At 39.8% G+C, this 16,128-nt stretch overlaps 1 protein-coding gene across 13 annotated transcripts in view; it reads left to right on the forward strand.

The window, feature by feature from the left end:
* Positions 1-16,128, forward strand: part of LOC134483112 (IQ domain-containing protein M-like) — a 220,896-nt gene that overhangs the window by 180,729 nt on the left and 24,039 nt on the right. The gene's annotated exons all lie outside the window — the stretch shown is intronic.

Below are 16,128 nucleotides of genomic sequence, written 5' to 3' on the forward strand. Positions count from 1 at the left end.
GCAGGGAGCTGACAAGACTTTCTATTACAGGGATGTCATTTAATCTCAGCTCAAATATAGTTTGCCTGAACCCTGTTCTGATTACATAATAGTAGAATAAATTAAGCTATTAAGTGAGCTTACCCGGAGGTCGTAGAATATTTTAAATGTATTTAAAAATAACAGTGATTTAAACAAGTTGGTAAATCCTATATTAAAACCATACCTGTTTTTTCTCCTTAAAGCCTTTAAAATTTAGAGCATAGATATTTAGATATCTACATCCATATTTAGTGGTAAAATTCACACAATAAATAAGGAATATTTGGATCTTATTGTGTACTTATAATGTAAAGATAGGAATGAATTTTTAAGAATGTAGGCTCTCCCAGGTTTCATTTTGCATGCCAACACCTGGATACTGGAATTTTTGAATGAATCAACTGTCAGCTGCTCCTACAAGCACAGTTTTTATTTGAAAATGTAAGCCTGCTTTGTTTTTTTCTTTGTGACTGTGTAAAAATAATAAATGTCCTCCAACAACTGTAACTTTATATATGAGTGGGAAAGGCTCATTGACCATTTCAGGATATGCTTTGAAGCATTCCTATCACTGTCACATACTCTCTAATTTTAAAGATACGGTCTGCATTCTATTTTTAGATCTATGAAATACAACTCCCCAATCTTAGCCTAATTAGGTGGAAATGTAAAATCTTTACTCACTTAATATTCATTCCAAAAATATCAAGAAGTATGTATGTAGACTGTGGCTGGTACAACAGGAACCCATTTAGAGACGTGAAAGATTCAAGAAAGGTCGACAAGAGAGTAAATGATTTTTTTTCTAGCCTATGGGTAAATTGACTTCCAGGATGCCTGACCTAAAACAAATGTAAAATGTGCACTATTCTGGGCATAATTGAACTATTCTTCATTATTTTTCATGTTATCTTACCTCTAACAATCTATGTAGTAGGTATCTACTCACATTTTAAGGCAGAGGGAAAAGTATGGAGGAGATGATGGGAGGAGAATTTTTTTTTAATCTTTATTAACGTGAGTATTTCTTATTTACATTTCGATTATTTTTCCCTCTCCCGGTTTCCGGGCCAACATCCCCCTAACTCCTCCCCCTCCCCTTCTTTATGGGTGTTCCCCTCCCCATCCTCCCCCCATTGCCGCCCTCCCCCCAACAATCACGTTCACTGGGGGTTCAGTCTTGGCAGGACCAAGGGCTTCCCCTTCCACTGGTGCTCTTACGAGGCTATTCATTGCTACTTATGAGGTTGGAGCCCAGTGTCAGTCCATGCATAGTCTTTGGGTAGTGGCTTAGTCCCTGGAAGCTCTGGTTGCTTGGCATTGCTGTTCATATGGGGTCTCGAGCCCCTTCAAGCTCTTCCAGTCCTTTCTCTGATTCCTTCAACGGGGGTCCCGTTCCCAGTTCAGTGGTTTGCTGCTGGCATTTGCCTCTGTATTTGCTGTATTCTGGCTGTGTCTCTCAGGAGCGATCTACATCCGGTTCCTGTCAGCCTGCACTTCTTTGCTTCATCCATCTTATCTAATTGGGTGGCTGTATATGTATGGTCCACAAGTGGGGCAGGCTCTGAATGGGTGTTCCTTCTGCCTCTGTTCTAAACTTTGCCTCCATATTCCCTGCCAAGGGTATTCTTGTTGAGGGGAGGAGAATTTTACAGCAGACACAGGCACGGCATGTGCATTGTCATAGGTATACTCTGAGGCCACGCTATTTATGTCTACCATTTAAAATGTCATTACCTAGTGTACAGCCTACAGGTTTTAGTAGTAGCTCAGTCGTTTTACAGGTAGAACAATCGCTCCTTCTGAATGACCACTGCTATGAAGAAGCTGCAAATTACAGCCTCAGTTTTTGGTCTTAACTCGGGGTAACTGCAGTTCTTTAGCATCAAACACAACCAACACCTGTAGACCCCTTCCATAGATAATATATTTTGGGTTGAAAATTATAACTCACCGGACCCAACTAGAAAATCCTATGATAGGTGTCTTAACTGCCTTTGTTTAGGTGGTCTTATAACCCAGTGTGTCAGGTAACTCATTATAAAATGACCAGAACATGGTTTCTTGTATGGGGGATAATTTCTGGATATATCAAATAGGCATATATGTTTTTTATTGAGTTTTGGTTATGATGATTTTTGAGTTTTGGAAGGGAAGATAAGTTAGTTTTAAAAGCTAACATCAATATAACTTTGTGATGTTTACCAATTTTCTTAAGAAAAAATTATTAATTACTCCTTATGAATGCTTTTGAGTAAAAATAAAAATAAAAAAGAATGTAGTATTGATGTGGGGTCCTATGTCCATTCTGCCACAGGTCTAGGGCTCCTCAGGAAGGCACGACACAGGAAGTTTGACCATGCTTACCCCACTCTCCCCAGGGCAGGTGTTGGGCTGTGGGAAGCCATGGGACACCGCTCTGGGGGTGGGGAAGCGCCATGTGAGGTGCCACTGAGAAGGTGTGGAAGAGTTGAGAATGGAATGGGAGCCCACGGGCTGGATCTAGTCCAGGGCTGAAGGGAAAAGAAGGGAAGCTCTGGCTGGTCCTGTGTGTGTGTGTTGGTGTGTGTGTGTGTGTGTGTGTGTGTGTGTGTGTGTGTGTGTGTGGTGTACTTGGCTGGGCGGGGGCAGCTGGGAGTACAGGGAGGCTTTCTTGGGAGATTAGACAGTAGCTCTGTAGGCCAAGGCCTTCTCTATGGCTCCCCACAGAGGATCTCAATGATCCTCTGTGGTTTTAAAGCATTTATTGTTAATGGCGGAAAGTGGATGAGTAAAACTGTACCCCACTTCTCAGAGTGGGCCTGAGATTAAATACCTTTTGCAGGGAGGGGTGTCTGGGAAGAAAAGTTCATTGACTAAGCCTCCAGGCTTTTAGGTACCTCATTATAATGGAGATCTGTTTTGAGCCTACTGACCTGTCCTCATGTCCTCTATCTGTGAAGGGGAATGGGGCATTGCCCTTATGTGACTGATGGCCACGCATCTATGCAGGGCTGAGAGCCTATGGTCCCTTCAGGGTCACTGGGGTCTCAAGTCTCCTCAACTGGGAACCAGGGTGCCTTTCACGGTCCTACAAAAGAATCTACTCATTTACTCAACCAATATTTATTGATTACTACAGCATAGCAACAAAGTGGCCACCAGGAGACAGCCACTCAAAATGATTTGTGTTTTCTTACGCTTTTCTTTTTAAATATAATTATCGTCAGATATAGATTTTAAAATCAGTTTTTCTGATTGTAAAATAACACATGGTCATTGTGAAATATCTAAAACTTAAAATTACAAATAAGTAACATTATAAAAAGTATTCAAATATCTACATTTTAGAATTCTTGTTGTCTTAGCGTATTTCATGTTATACAATGGACTCATTCCTCACACATATGCACATACATACATGCATGCATACATACATAACATGTCTAATTATACTGCTTGCTATCATAGTTGATCTAGGAAAATTTATAGCTAGATGGACAATGTTAATGAAACAATGGACAGATCCTGTTTTCTTTAATAAGGCTTAGTGGTGTTTCATGATTGAATGGTTGAGCCCTTTGGTAATTCAGTGAGACTCTAACAAATTCAGAAGAGTATTACTCACAGTCTTCTCCCAGGAAAGTGGCTAAATTGCCTCTCTGCACTCCCCTGGTTTTGTTCAAGGAAACATTTTAGAAATTCTCAGCACTGGTTCCAGCTATACAAATATTTTGACTATTTAAGGAAGCTCTAGAAGATAAGACTAATGTTTAGTTTCTATTTCTTCTATATCCATACGTCATATGTGAAAAATAAAGTAAATATGGAAATCAGGAATGATTTCGTAGCGTTTGTTGCTTGACCCTGAACTGACAAGCATGGGAGAGCTTAGCAGGAAGGGCAAGGCACCACAGGGGGAACAGTTGAATGAATGAATGAATGAATGAATGAATGAAGTGTTTTCCACATAGAATGGGGAACTCTTGATCACACACTTTTAACATTAATTTTCAGATTTGAATGTAGTGCGTCTTATCTACCAATACATGGTGCTCCAATCAAAATTAACTATGCTTCTTATTTAGTCTTATTAGAAGATCATTAAATCCCAATGGAGCAAAATAAGGTGACATCTAGAAATAGTTTTTTTTTTTGGGAGGGGGGACTAGTCTCTGCCAGTCCACTGGCATATAAGCCATTGGTCTGACTGATATATCAAAGCCCATGTGCCAGGGAGAGATCTCCACAAAGTACCTACTGGGGAGAGTCAGTACTACCTTAAGAATCACCAGGTTGATTCTGGAAATCAGTCTGGAGAATCCTCAGAAAATTGGACATTGAACTGCCTGAGGATCCAGCTATACTCTCTTGGGCATATACCCAAAAGATGCCCCAACATATAAAAGAGACACGTGCTCCACTATGTTCATAGCAACCTTATTTATAATAGTCAGAAGCTGGAAAGAACCCAGATGCCCTTCAACAGAGGAATGGATACAGAAAATGTGGTACATCTACACAATGGAATATTACTCAGCTATCAAAAACAATGACTTCATGAAATTCGTAGGCAAATGGTTGGAATTGGAAAATATCATCCTGAGTGAGGTAACCCAATCACAGAAAGACATACATGGTATGCACTCATTGATAAGTGGCTATTAGCCCAAATGCTTGAATTACCCTAGATGCCTAGAGCAAATGAAACTCAAGACGGATGATCAAAATGTGAATGCTTCACTCCTTCTTTAAAAGGGGAACAAGAATACCCTTGGCAGGGAAGGGAGAGGCAAAGATTAAAACAGAGACTGAAGGAACACCCATTCAGAGTCTGCCCCACATGTGGCCCATACATATACAGCCACCCAATTAGACAAGATGGATGAAGCAAAGAAGTGCAGACCGACAGGAGCCGGATGTAGATCGCTCCTAAGAGACACAGCCAGAATACAGCAAATACAGAGGCGAATGCCAGCAGCAAACCACTGAACTGAGAATAGGACCCCCGTTGAAGGAATCAGAGAAAGAACTGGAAGAGCTTGAAGGGGCTCGAGACTCCATATGTACAACAATGCCAAGCAACCAGAGCTTCCAGGGACTAAGCCACTACCTAAAGACTATACATGGACTGACCCTGGACTCTGACCTCATAGGTAGCAATGCATATCCTAGTAAGAGCACCAGTGGAAGGGGAAGCCCTGGGTCCTGCTAAGACTGAACCCCCAGTGAACTAGACTGGTGGGGGGAGGGCGGCAATGGGGGGAGGGTTGGGAGGGGAACACCCATAAGGAAGGGGAGGGGGGGGATGTTTGCCCGGATACCGGGAAAGGGAATAACACTTGAAATGTATATAAGAAATACTCAAGTTAATAAAAAAAAATATATATATATATATATATAAAAAGAATCACCAGGTTGGTAAAACATTTATTTAAAATTGTGATTTGAGGGACATAGCAAGAATAAGGACAGAGCAGAAGCCCCTAGTGAGGGGCAAATTCAGGTCAGGCTATGCGAAATTTTTGGCAAACAGTTATCAAATGGGGTCCTTCAGTGTGAGCTCTAAGTGAAATTAAAAAAAATATACATACAAGTTTTCCACTTGAGTTTTGTTTTGATTAGGTTCTCCATCTGCTAAGTGTATCTAAAACTTGAAAATTATGTAAGTCCTCTTATAGCCTTAAAAGTCTGTTCTTTTTACAGAACCAGAAAGTATACGAAAAGCTTGGGTCAACCCTTCCCTCCCCTGTCAGTCTGTATAAAATCTTCAGCTAAATTATATACATATTTTACTATAGCAGTTTTCAATGTAATAAGTTAGGAATGTGTGTGTGTGTGTGTATGTGTATGTGTGTGTATGTGTGTGTATATGTGTGTGTATGTATGTGTGTGTGTGTGTGTGTGTGTGTGTGTGTGTGTATGTATGTATGTATGGTGGTTTTCTATACATGCACGAGTACATGAATTAAGATTCCCAGAGTCTAAAGTCTGGATATGGCCACACCTGTGCTGTGGGAGTAGAGGTAGGAGGGTAGCTTGATTTTTCTGGACGGCCAGTCTAGCTAAAACCGGAAATCTCCTGATTCACTGAGGGACCATGTCTCAAGTACATAAAATTTAGAATGGCAGAGAAAGGTACTGCTATTGCCTCTGCACATGCTTATATAGGCTTTTGTGCCTGCATGCATGGTGGTCCATCTGCATACCATACCATACCTACACACACACACACACACACACACACACACACACACACACACACACAGTGGATGTACAAACACATAAATTCAAAACATAAAGGGAAGATATGCTTGTAGTCTTTATTTCCATTTTATATATTTATACATGCTAGAAGGGTATACAGTATTATTCTTATTTAAAATATTAATTATTAACTATGTTTTATTTATTCCTTGATAATTTTATAACATGCAGACAATGTATTTTGATCTTATTTGCCAACCACTTCCCCCTCCAACTCTTCCCAGATCTTGCCTCATTACCCTTCCTAGCTTGATGTATTTTTCTCTTATTTTTTATAGTCTACTGACCCTAATTGTTACTGCCTTATGTCCACTGGTCTGGAGCACTTCCATACGGGCATCAGAATCTTTCTCCTACAACATCTATCAACTTCCAACAACAACTTAGTTGGGCTGGGGTGCTCCCTGTGCCTCCTCATCCAATCATGCTGGAGTATTTCCTGGCTTTCTCTTCTGCAGGGCTAGTGCAGGCAACCAGAGCTGCTTTGAGTTAATGTGTGCACATACTGTCATGTCCAGATGACACTGTTTTGAACGTAAAGAATGGAAGTGACAAAAATAGTTTTGAGAAGTTTATACATTCCTACACATATACAATGATATATGACTACATTTTCCCCAGTTTTCCATTCCAACACTGTCCCTATTCCCTATGCATGGCCCTCCCAACCTCATTACTTTCTCTTGATAATTCACTAAGTCCAGCTAGTGCTGTCCATGTATGTATGAGTATGGGGCCATCCACCAGAACATGGGAAACCTACCCACTGGCTTCCTTTATATTTTCCTGGCTGTGGTGAAGGTTTATGAATAGACATAAGGTGACCATTGCTCACTGGCTGGAGACTTTTGAGAAAATATTCTGCCTCTTGTAAACTTTAGAAACTAAAATCAGAATAACGACCTAATATTCTAGCTTATATCCTTCCTGTCTTTATTATACATATTTAAATTAATTTTCGATAGACTCATACAAGTATAAGCACAGCAGCTGAAGTGGTCACATCATTAATACTGATGTAAATAATTGCACCGTAGAAAAAATTGTTTCTACTGTTTAAGAATTAAGTCTGGCATAAAATTCCACATGGAATTCATGGCACACTTCTTTTGGTTTTTTGTATGGTAGCATTATCAATTACAAAGTTTAGCTTTTTTCACACCAAAGATTACAATGTAGGTTTTTAAAGGCAACCACACAACTCTAGTTGTTCACGTTTGTCCCACGCATGCGTTATAAACGCTATGAAGATGTGGCATGGTGGAATTCTGACTAGGATATGCATTTCATTCCCATATGACTGACAGCACAGAATTCATACAAACTGAAGACATTTTCAACTAGACAAGTTCTGCAAAGCCTGAGTGGAAAAATAAGAATTCTAAAAGGGAATATGTACCGTCTGCACCCCCCAAAAGCACACTCAGTGACTGATGTGTCTTCAGACCCTCCTTCTGATAATCCACTCATCTATGAGCCCGTCAACAGACTGATCTATCAATCAAATTAGCACACTGCTGATTCAGTCTCCTTTCAGTGGTACCATCAGCTGGCACTAAGAATTCAACACATGAGATCTTGGTGGGGGACACTCTACATTTTAATCATAAAACAATAAATTTCCCTCATGAAATAGAAAGCAGGGGATTTGTCTCCCTTGCTCCAGAAATTCTGGAATTCTCATTGTCCCCTGTGCTTCTTATTGCCCCGAGTCTACAACACTATTTCATTAAACTTAGTAGTAGATACTACTGATAATCCTGGAAATGTGAAAGTGTTTGAGACTGTTGATGGAGAAGGAGCCATTTGTTCTAAGCTATTTGGGGATTGTCAGTTTTACATGTAGGGGGAAGGTTGGTTTGGGTCTAAGCCTATTGTAACTAACTATACAAAGCAACTCTAACCTTTATTGTTACTGGCTGTAAAGGAGGGTGAGGGTCTGGGGAATTGGAAAGAACATCAAAACAGGATATGGTAAATGGTTAACTTGGGCATGAGAAAGTTACTCTGTAACAATGTATGACGCTCGGCTACAGGCATACAACAAAATGGCTACAGTAATGTCAGAAAGGCAATGGCTACCTAGGTCTTAAGATTAAAAAAAGAGTCATGTAATTGAACAGAGCCTATGAATTGTAGAAAATTCTCAGAACTTGTAGGAAAGGAACCAGGAAAGATAAAAGTGCAATGTGTTCCATGATGTCCTAAGGGGCATGACAGACACACACCACATGTTTTCCTCAGTTCCTAGGTATGGGATCCTGTTTGCTTCCTTAGCCTGTGGACCTTTCCTAAAGCAGCTCTTCCACTAGAGACTGAAGCGAGTTTGCCCCGAATCAGGGGCTGAAATTCCTGATTTACTGTATAACTGAAAAGCTCTCATGGTGCAAGCAAATCCTCTCCTTCTGAACTCATTTGGGATATCAGTTTGGGTCAAAATTGTCCTTCATGATGAATATCTGGTAGAATTGATTGGCTACTTTGGTGATACTCAGAACGCAATGGAACTATTTATATCTCTCAGCACTTGCATGAGATAAAGAGAATATTAAATTTAATCAACTGCTTTTTATCCCCCCACCCTTAGGAAAGCTTCCATTATAAGTTAGGAGCGGATAAGGTTCAACAGGGGTTCACATATGAGAAAAATCAAGAGTTACTTTTTTTCTCTCCATCTTTATTAACTTGGGTATTTCTTATTTACATTTCGATTGTTATTCCCTTTCCCGGTTTCCAGGCCAACATCCCCCTAACCCCTCCTCCTCCCCTTCTTTATGGGTGTTCCCCTCCCCATCCTTCCCCCATTACCGCCCTCCCCAGAACAATCACGTTCACTGGGGGTTCAGTCTTGACAGGACCCAGGGCTTCCCCTTCCACTGGTGCTCTTACTAGGATATTCATTGCTACCTATGAGGTTGGAGCCCAGGGTCAGTCCATACTTTTAATGGTATTTGTCATCCTAAATAAATATGCCTATTTCAAGTCACTGGCTCTCAAGTAAGAGATTGCATGGATGAGACCTAGACACGTTTTTTATAATATGCCCAGAGGAGAGTTCTTTGTTATGGCTTCACTGCACACTCATTAATTTTGTAACCGAATGAGGGAGTTGCTAACAGTTTTGCACCTATCTGCAGATATATGAAATGTTTAGTCACTTTCCGGGAAAAAATTCTCACATGTCAGCATTTCACCGAATTTAACAAAACTTCTCAGCTTCTGTAAGAAAAATTGTTTAATAATCACGAGCATCAAAACATCTCCATTAGTTAATGAAATTGATTTTAAAATACAGCTATGCCAATAAACTGTATTTTTAGTTTTAAGTATGTCTTGAAAACTTAGAGGGCTATGGACATTATTATTTGCACACCTACCTATTGGCTGTCCAAAGAGGGCCCTCAAATTTTGCCTTATGTGTTATATTTTCCCCTCCATTTGACCTTCTCCTTACTTAACATGGTCTGGAGGAAAACATGCAGAGAACACAGGGAATGGGTCAGGGCAGTGACTGCAGAGGGACGGAGAGGCCCTCAGAGTTCCCACGTACCCGCATCACATCGTCTTAGCACTAGCCCTGCTCTGCTCTGCAAGCTTAGACCCGCTCCTGCCTCCCTGTAGCAAGCTTGGACCCGTTCCTGCCTCCCTGTAGCAAGCTTCCTCCTGTATGAGTGTGTGTATTTTAGTGGGAGATAAATAGAAACTCATAATAATAATATCATAGATTTTAAGAGGTTTCTGGAACAGCCACATCGATTTAAGCCAATAATTGTTAAATCAAATTGACAAAGCAATGATCATGCTTGTTGTGGTATTTTAACTTTTCTGTAGTTCACAAATATTAATACTCACACATTTTAAAAATATTCCCCTTGAGTGTATGCCCAGGAGTGGTATAGCTAGGCATCAGGTAGGCTACTTCCAATGGGGGATGGGGTGAAGAACTCCGGGAGGGGAACCACTAGGAGGCAACATTTGTAATGTAAATAAGTAAAATAATGAAAGAAAACAAGAAAATTAAAAAAAATTTCTTCCTTCCTTTCCTCTGATGATGAATGTATATTCATCATTTCCTTTTTCTTTATGCACTGAGACTGGATCTCACATTCTCTGTCACTAACCCAGTACCCCTCATGTAGTGTCCATGAGCCTTGAACTTGTGACAATCCTCCTGTCTTAGTTTTGCCTGGTTTAAAAATTATTAGTGATATAAAATGCAACAAAAGTCAGCATTTTTAAAGGACTGCCTACAAGTGTTAAACTCACGGCATGGTAATTTGGCATGATAACAACAGTTGGAAGGATGAAGTCAGTTTGAGAAGGCCAATTTGGAAAAATTAAAGTTTGAGTGTTATGTGTACGGAGAAGATTGGAGAGAAATAGTTTTTCAGAGACACCAGGAGTTTAAAAGTTGCAACATGTCTAGCTAGTTTCCTCTTCTGGGAATAGAGAACAAGTCTTAATACTAATTATACCAACGAGCATTTGCATAGCCCTTTATTGTCCCCAAAATACTTTCCTGTCTCCTGGTAGATATGGCTGGAGGTCATTGAAACGAGCTACTCAGAGTAACTTAACACTCACTCTTATTCTTTGGCAGAAAACAGACAACTCCATGACAGGTAGGTTGTATAATGCCCCAGGGGTTAAAGGGGAGTGATGCATAACCCTTTGGGATTCCACTTAGCTGTACTTTTGTATTTTCTGTTCTTTGCTATACAAAACTAACTAAGCTTAAAGAAGGCATCCAATCTAGAATAATCATATGTAACCGTTCTCAGAAAAGCGGCACTTAATTCAATCTCAAGTTGGGTAATTCTACATTTTTGGGCTGAAAGTCATATTCAGAAAATTATCTTTCTATCTATCTATAGTACCGTTACACTGTTGCAGAAATGAATCTATAGATGTGAAATGGCTCCGGTTCAGCTTAAAAATGCATTCAACACCCCCAGTGCTCTGTACACACAACACTCCCAATGCTGTATCTATACCTCACTCTCAATGCTTTCTGTATATGTTACCCCTAATGCCCTGGATTTGGAGGCAGGGTAGCCCTTTTGTGCTGGCAGTGGAACTGGAATTTTCTTCCTAGTTGCCATGTGTTTCTGGCAAGACTATATGTTGAAAGCCAATGTTAGCTATAGATATGTGTTAGTTTGTGACCTCTTTCTCCGTTTGAATTGGCCACTCTAGAGTTTTCAGATGTCAGTTAGAGCACTGTTAGATATCTAGTTGTGGACGTGTGCTGTTCCCAGTTCCTTTTGGCTGGCTTTGCTTGGTGGCATTTAATTCCAGGATGTTTTTGGTCTCAGTGAAATCACAAGCCAATTCAACCATTAATTTGCTTTGCTCAGAGATGTGAGCCTCTAGGCAATATAACTGAACAACCACAGTCCAGGCAATTCTCTAGAACTGTGCCGTTCCTCAGACATGAATTAATCACTAGGTATTTAAGTCAGTACATTTAAAAATGAGGTTGAATAAGCTATTCCTCATCAGTCAGATTAACTTTTCAGAGTGTGAAATGTAATTACTACTGTGGAAGACAGACCATATGAGCATTGTACCAATCCTCAAACAAGAAGAAGCAAAACACATAAGTATTTACAAGAGGAGCAACCTGAAGGGCCTTCAGCTGTGCTCACCAGAATAAGGGGGAAATGCATCCCTCAAGTTACGTTACCATTTACATAATCGAATAAAAGAGCTTAAAAAGAGAAAGTCAAACACACAGAGAGGTTACATTTAAGTACATTGCAATGAAACTTGTATTGGAAGAATGAGGGAGAGTTGCCATGACTTGGAGGCAAAGGGATCAGATTTAAGAGCTTCAGGAGAGAAATCATCCAGCTACATAGGTGAAAAGGAAAAGCAGGTCCATAGGGGTGCTGCATAGAAGGTAACATGGCCGCAAGATAAAATATAGGCTTAGAAGGTGTTAAGCTAGGAATACCGGAGGGGAGTATGTGCTAGCTGGGGAAGGTTAGAAGTACCTAACCATTAAGCTAGTCAAGGCATATCAAAATTAGCTGGTGTGTGCGTGTGTGTGTGTGTGTGTGTGTGTGTGTGTGTGTGTGTGTCTTTAATTCATGAATACAGAGCTCTTGGGAGGGTGCAATGTGTGTACACGACCCATAGGGAGTCAAAGCAGATTAATGTGAGCTTCAGGATCATTTTTAAAGTACTTCAGAAACAAAAAAATAAGAAGAAACCAAAAAAGAATAGTAACATATGGACAATATATGGAATTGGTAATAAAGTTGCCCTATTTTATTCCTGAGAGTTTATAAATCAACTTTTATTAAAGGTGTGGACCTGTGAGCCCTTCCCACTGTCTCCTCTTGTATCCATTGAAGTATGGCACGTTTGGAGTTACTGATTATTCAACCTGGCAGTGACATCATAATGACAATTACAAATAAGGAGAATCGCATTTCTCATCTGATTTGAACAAGATATAGCATTAATGAATCCATTTATACAGGACCTTCCAAGTCTTACGAATTTTTCCTTAGAAGCAATGAGAAGCCAGTGTTTTTAGTAAGAGATGTTCATATTTGAGACCTGAGAAGTTACTTGTTTTCCCAGGAGAATGAGTTAGTTACGGGAGGATGAGCAAATGGGATGGAGGGATGGTTCAGTCTACAGTTTATCCACTCGAGTGTATTTATTGGGTACTTAGTATGTTCTACGTGCTGAGGCATGGCTCTTCATGTCATAGTAATGCAGCTCTAGTTGGCATGGCTGCTAATTGTTTGAATTAGGGCTCTCATGGAGAAGATGAAAAGAACGGTATGTATTTGAGAGTAATATTAAAAGAAAAGCACTCGATAATAGTCAAATTTAGCTTGGATTTCCAACTAGAAATATGGGATGAAATATCTACCATGACAAAGACCTAATTTGTATAGAAAAATCATCTCTAGATCTTTGAATATGCTGGGCTGGACAGATTTATCAAGTCAATTCCCAGCTCTGAGCTGTGGCTGGGAGATCTTGGCTTCTGAGAGTTCCTGACCTGGAACTTTGCTCCCTCTATTCACTTTTTCCCCTGACTCAACCTGTCATGTGGTTTGCTCCTTCCTCCCTGTCATTCTTCCACCACAGAGAGGTGGCCGTCACCCCTTCCTTACGCTTGTATGCTCTTCATCTGTATGCTTTCCCATGAGGTCTTTGAGGACTAGCATGCTAACCACACTAGACAGACTCTGACACTTGAAAGGCATTTAATTGCAGGTATGCTCAAAAGAATGGTTCAACAGTCAGATTAAGACCACGTCAGGCCTTAAGCCCAGAAATACAGCTAGTGTCACAAGTCCTGGGCTTTCCTCGTGTTCTCCCCAAACTTCTGTCTGAGGAACAGCAGTAGCAGGTCCAGTTTTCACTTCTCCCTCCTGCGTCTCATCCTTTAAGCAGAGGAGTTAAACTTAAAGTGGATACCTGAAAAAGCCTTAAGAATGTATATACAGTTTGTTTAAGTAAAATGACAAAAGCAAGATCTGAAGAAACACTGTACAGACACAACTCCAGGCTGTCCCTGACGCTTGTTTTTGATCTAACTGAAAATGGAGCATGACCTGGACGGAGGCAGACACTTTCAATCTTCCTTCTTCTCTCTGAAATTGGGAATCTATGAGAGCTTAGGAATTCGGCCTCTCATTATTATTCCACCGAGAGCCAACCTTTCGAAGCATATTTAATGTTAATGATTATAATCATGAATTCAGAGAGAAATTATTCTTTCGAACGTAATCAGTTTTGTAGCTAAATAATCGACTTTTTCCAAAAATCTTTGTGATAGATTTCACAATCATACTTATGTCAAATGTGGTTTGTTAAATATATGGAATATTATAAATCTGATAATAGCACCAATTTGTGTCCCTGAATTCTATAATATCCTGGAAGAGCCGCTAAGATCTGCATTATTCACATATGACTTCAAACCTTCCTTAGTTAGCACTTTGTGGCATTCTTTTTTGCTAAGATCAAGAACGGTAGCAAGCATTAGTTAATGAGTAGGCATATTCTAAAGTTTCTAATTTATGAATAAGTCAAAATGTATTGAGTAAGCATTTTGTCCCAATTCCTTATCATGACTTTATTCATAGTATCTTTATATAGGAAAGAAAGTAATTGCTCATGTAGCCAAACATCTGTTTACCCGGGCATGACCCAAGGGGTTAAAAGGTGCTAAGTATTTCTATCAGCCCTAGGACATATGAGGGAGTCCATTTGCTTTTAATACTATTTGGATATCTGTTTAGAACATTGAAGCTTCAGTAAAAATGTCTTCTCTCTTTGAGTTCAAGGATGTGATCAGTAATGTCAAAAGAAGACTAAAATTAAAACTTAAGTTGCAGTTTTTACATGACTGCTCTAAACTAGACACACCAACCATTAGCAAAACCATTGAGTTTAAATCTGCTATTGCTCCGATGTATTGAAGTCTGAGGGTGATTCTGCCTTTGATAGCACTGAAATTTAGTGTGAACAATATCCCTGAAAACAATCACATAGTACGGCCTTTATCATTGCTTCATTAGCAGCCGAGGCCATTTGGGAAGAGATTATCCCTGTCTATTCAGCAGGGAGCTTCTCGGTTCTTCTCTGTGACATTGTGTTTTCATTCCAGAAGATAACTAGGCTCTATCAGATGCCAAATACACCACGAGCTTTTATCTAAGTTCTGTAGGGAAAACAGGACCCAGGAAAGTACCCATTCTGCAACTAGAAAGACTTTAGGGTATAAATTAGAATTATAATATGCCACCGTGCCATATTAAAATGGGGACCCGATGCCAATTTCATTCTAAGTGGTTTATGGCATCTACGGAAACAACACTTTCACTCACTAAATTACTATACATTCCTAAATTTTGGAAGAGAAATCTACACAGATGTAGACTCTAAATAGAACAAGGCCAAGAGTTGGCAACATTCCAAGAAACTAGGACAGTGGCAGTAAAAACACTGTGTAACTCAACCATTTCCCCAAGTGCACCCAAGGATTTTTTTATCATACAACCCCACTCATTTGTTTTTTCTAGGCCTTATTGACAATAGGCTTTATGCAATTCTGTTTTAAAACCACAAGGGACATCGTGATCCAAATAGCCCCAAATCCTTGTTAGTAAATAATTAATATTTTGTACAAATACATATATATTATACTATATATATATATATATATATATATATTAAAAGGTACTAAAAATGTCTGGTTCAAAATACAACAGTGGGGTGGAAGGGGCCAGAATGCAGGTACTTTTCCTGAAGAGATACAGTGCTTCAATTTAAATGGGACAATCTGTTGGTTCGATTTCTGTTATAATAACAAAAAAGAGTAGGGATTTCTTTCAGTTTACATTTTTTGAGGTTACAGTCCAAGATCCAATGATAAATTGCTTTGGAACTCTAATAGTTTATCTAGGAAAACAAAGCTCACTTCATTGAATCCAGAAGCAAGGTAAGAAAGGCAATGTGGCCGACAGCCTTCTTCAAGCACATATTCTCAAAGACATAAAGGATTTCCACCAAACACAGCTAAAAGTTCCATTTCCTATAAGTTGACTCTGGAGACTGAGCTTGTAAATATGGTTCTTTGAGGACACTTGTGCAAACCATAGCAAATGACCAGGAATATTACACTTGGGAGGTGATATTTGAGCATTAGGGAATGGAGTTCAATGGCAGAGAACTTGCTTTAGGAAACATGAGGCCCTGGGTTCAAGTCCAAACACACAAATGGGGAATAAGAGAGATGGAGAAGGAGGAGACTAGGACAGAGAAGGCAGAACAAGGCAAGTAACAGAGAGAAGGATGGAGGGTGGGAGGGGAGGGGAGATAGTGCAGGTA

The sequence above is a fragment of the Rattus norvegicus genome, chromosome 19 (assembly GCF_036323735.1).
Source record: "Rattus norvegicus strain BN/NHsdMcwi chromosome 19, GRCr8, whole genome shotgun sequence".
NCBI classification, from domain to species: Eukaryota; Metazoa; Chordata; class Mammalia; order Rodentia; family Muridae; genus Rattus; species Rattus norvegicus.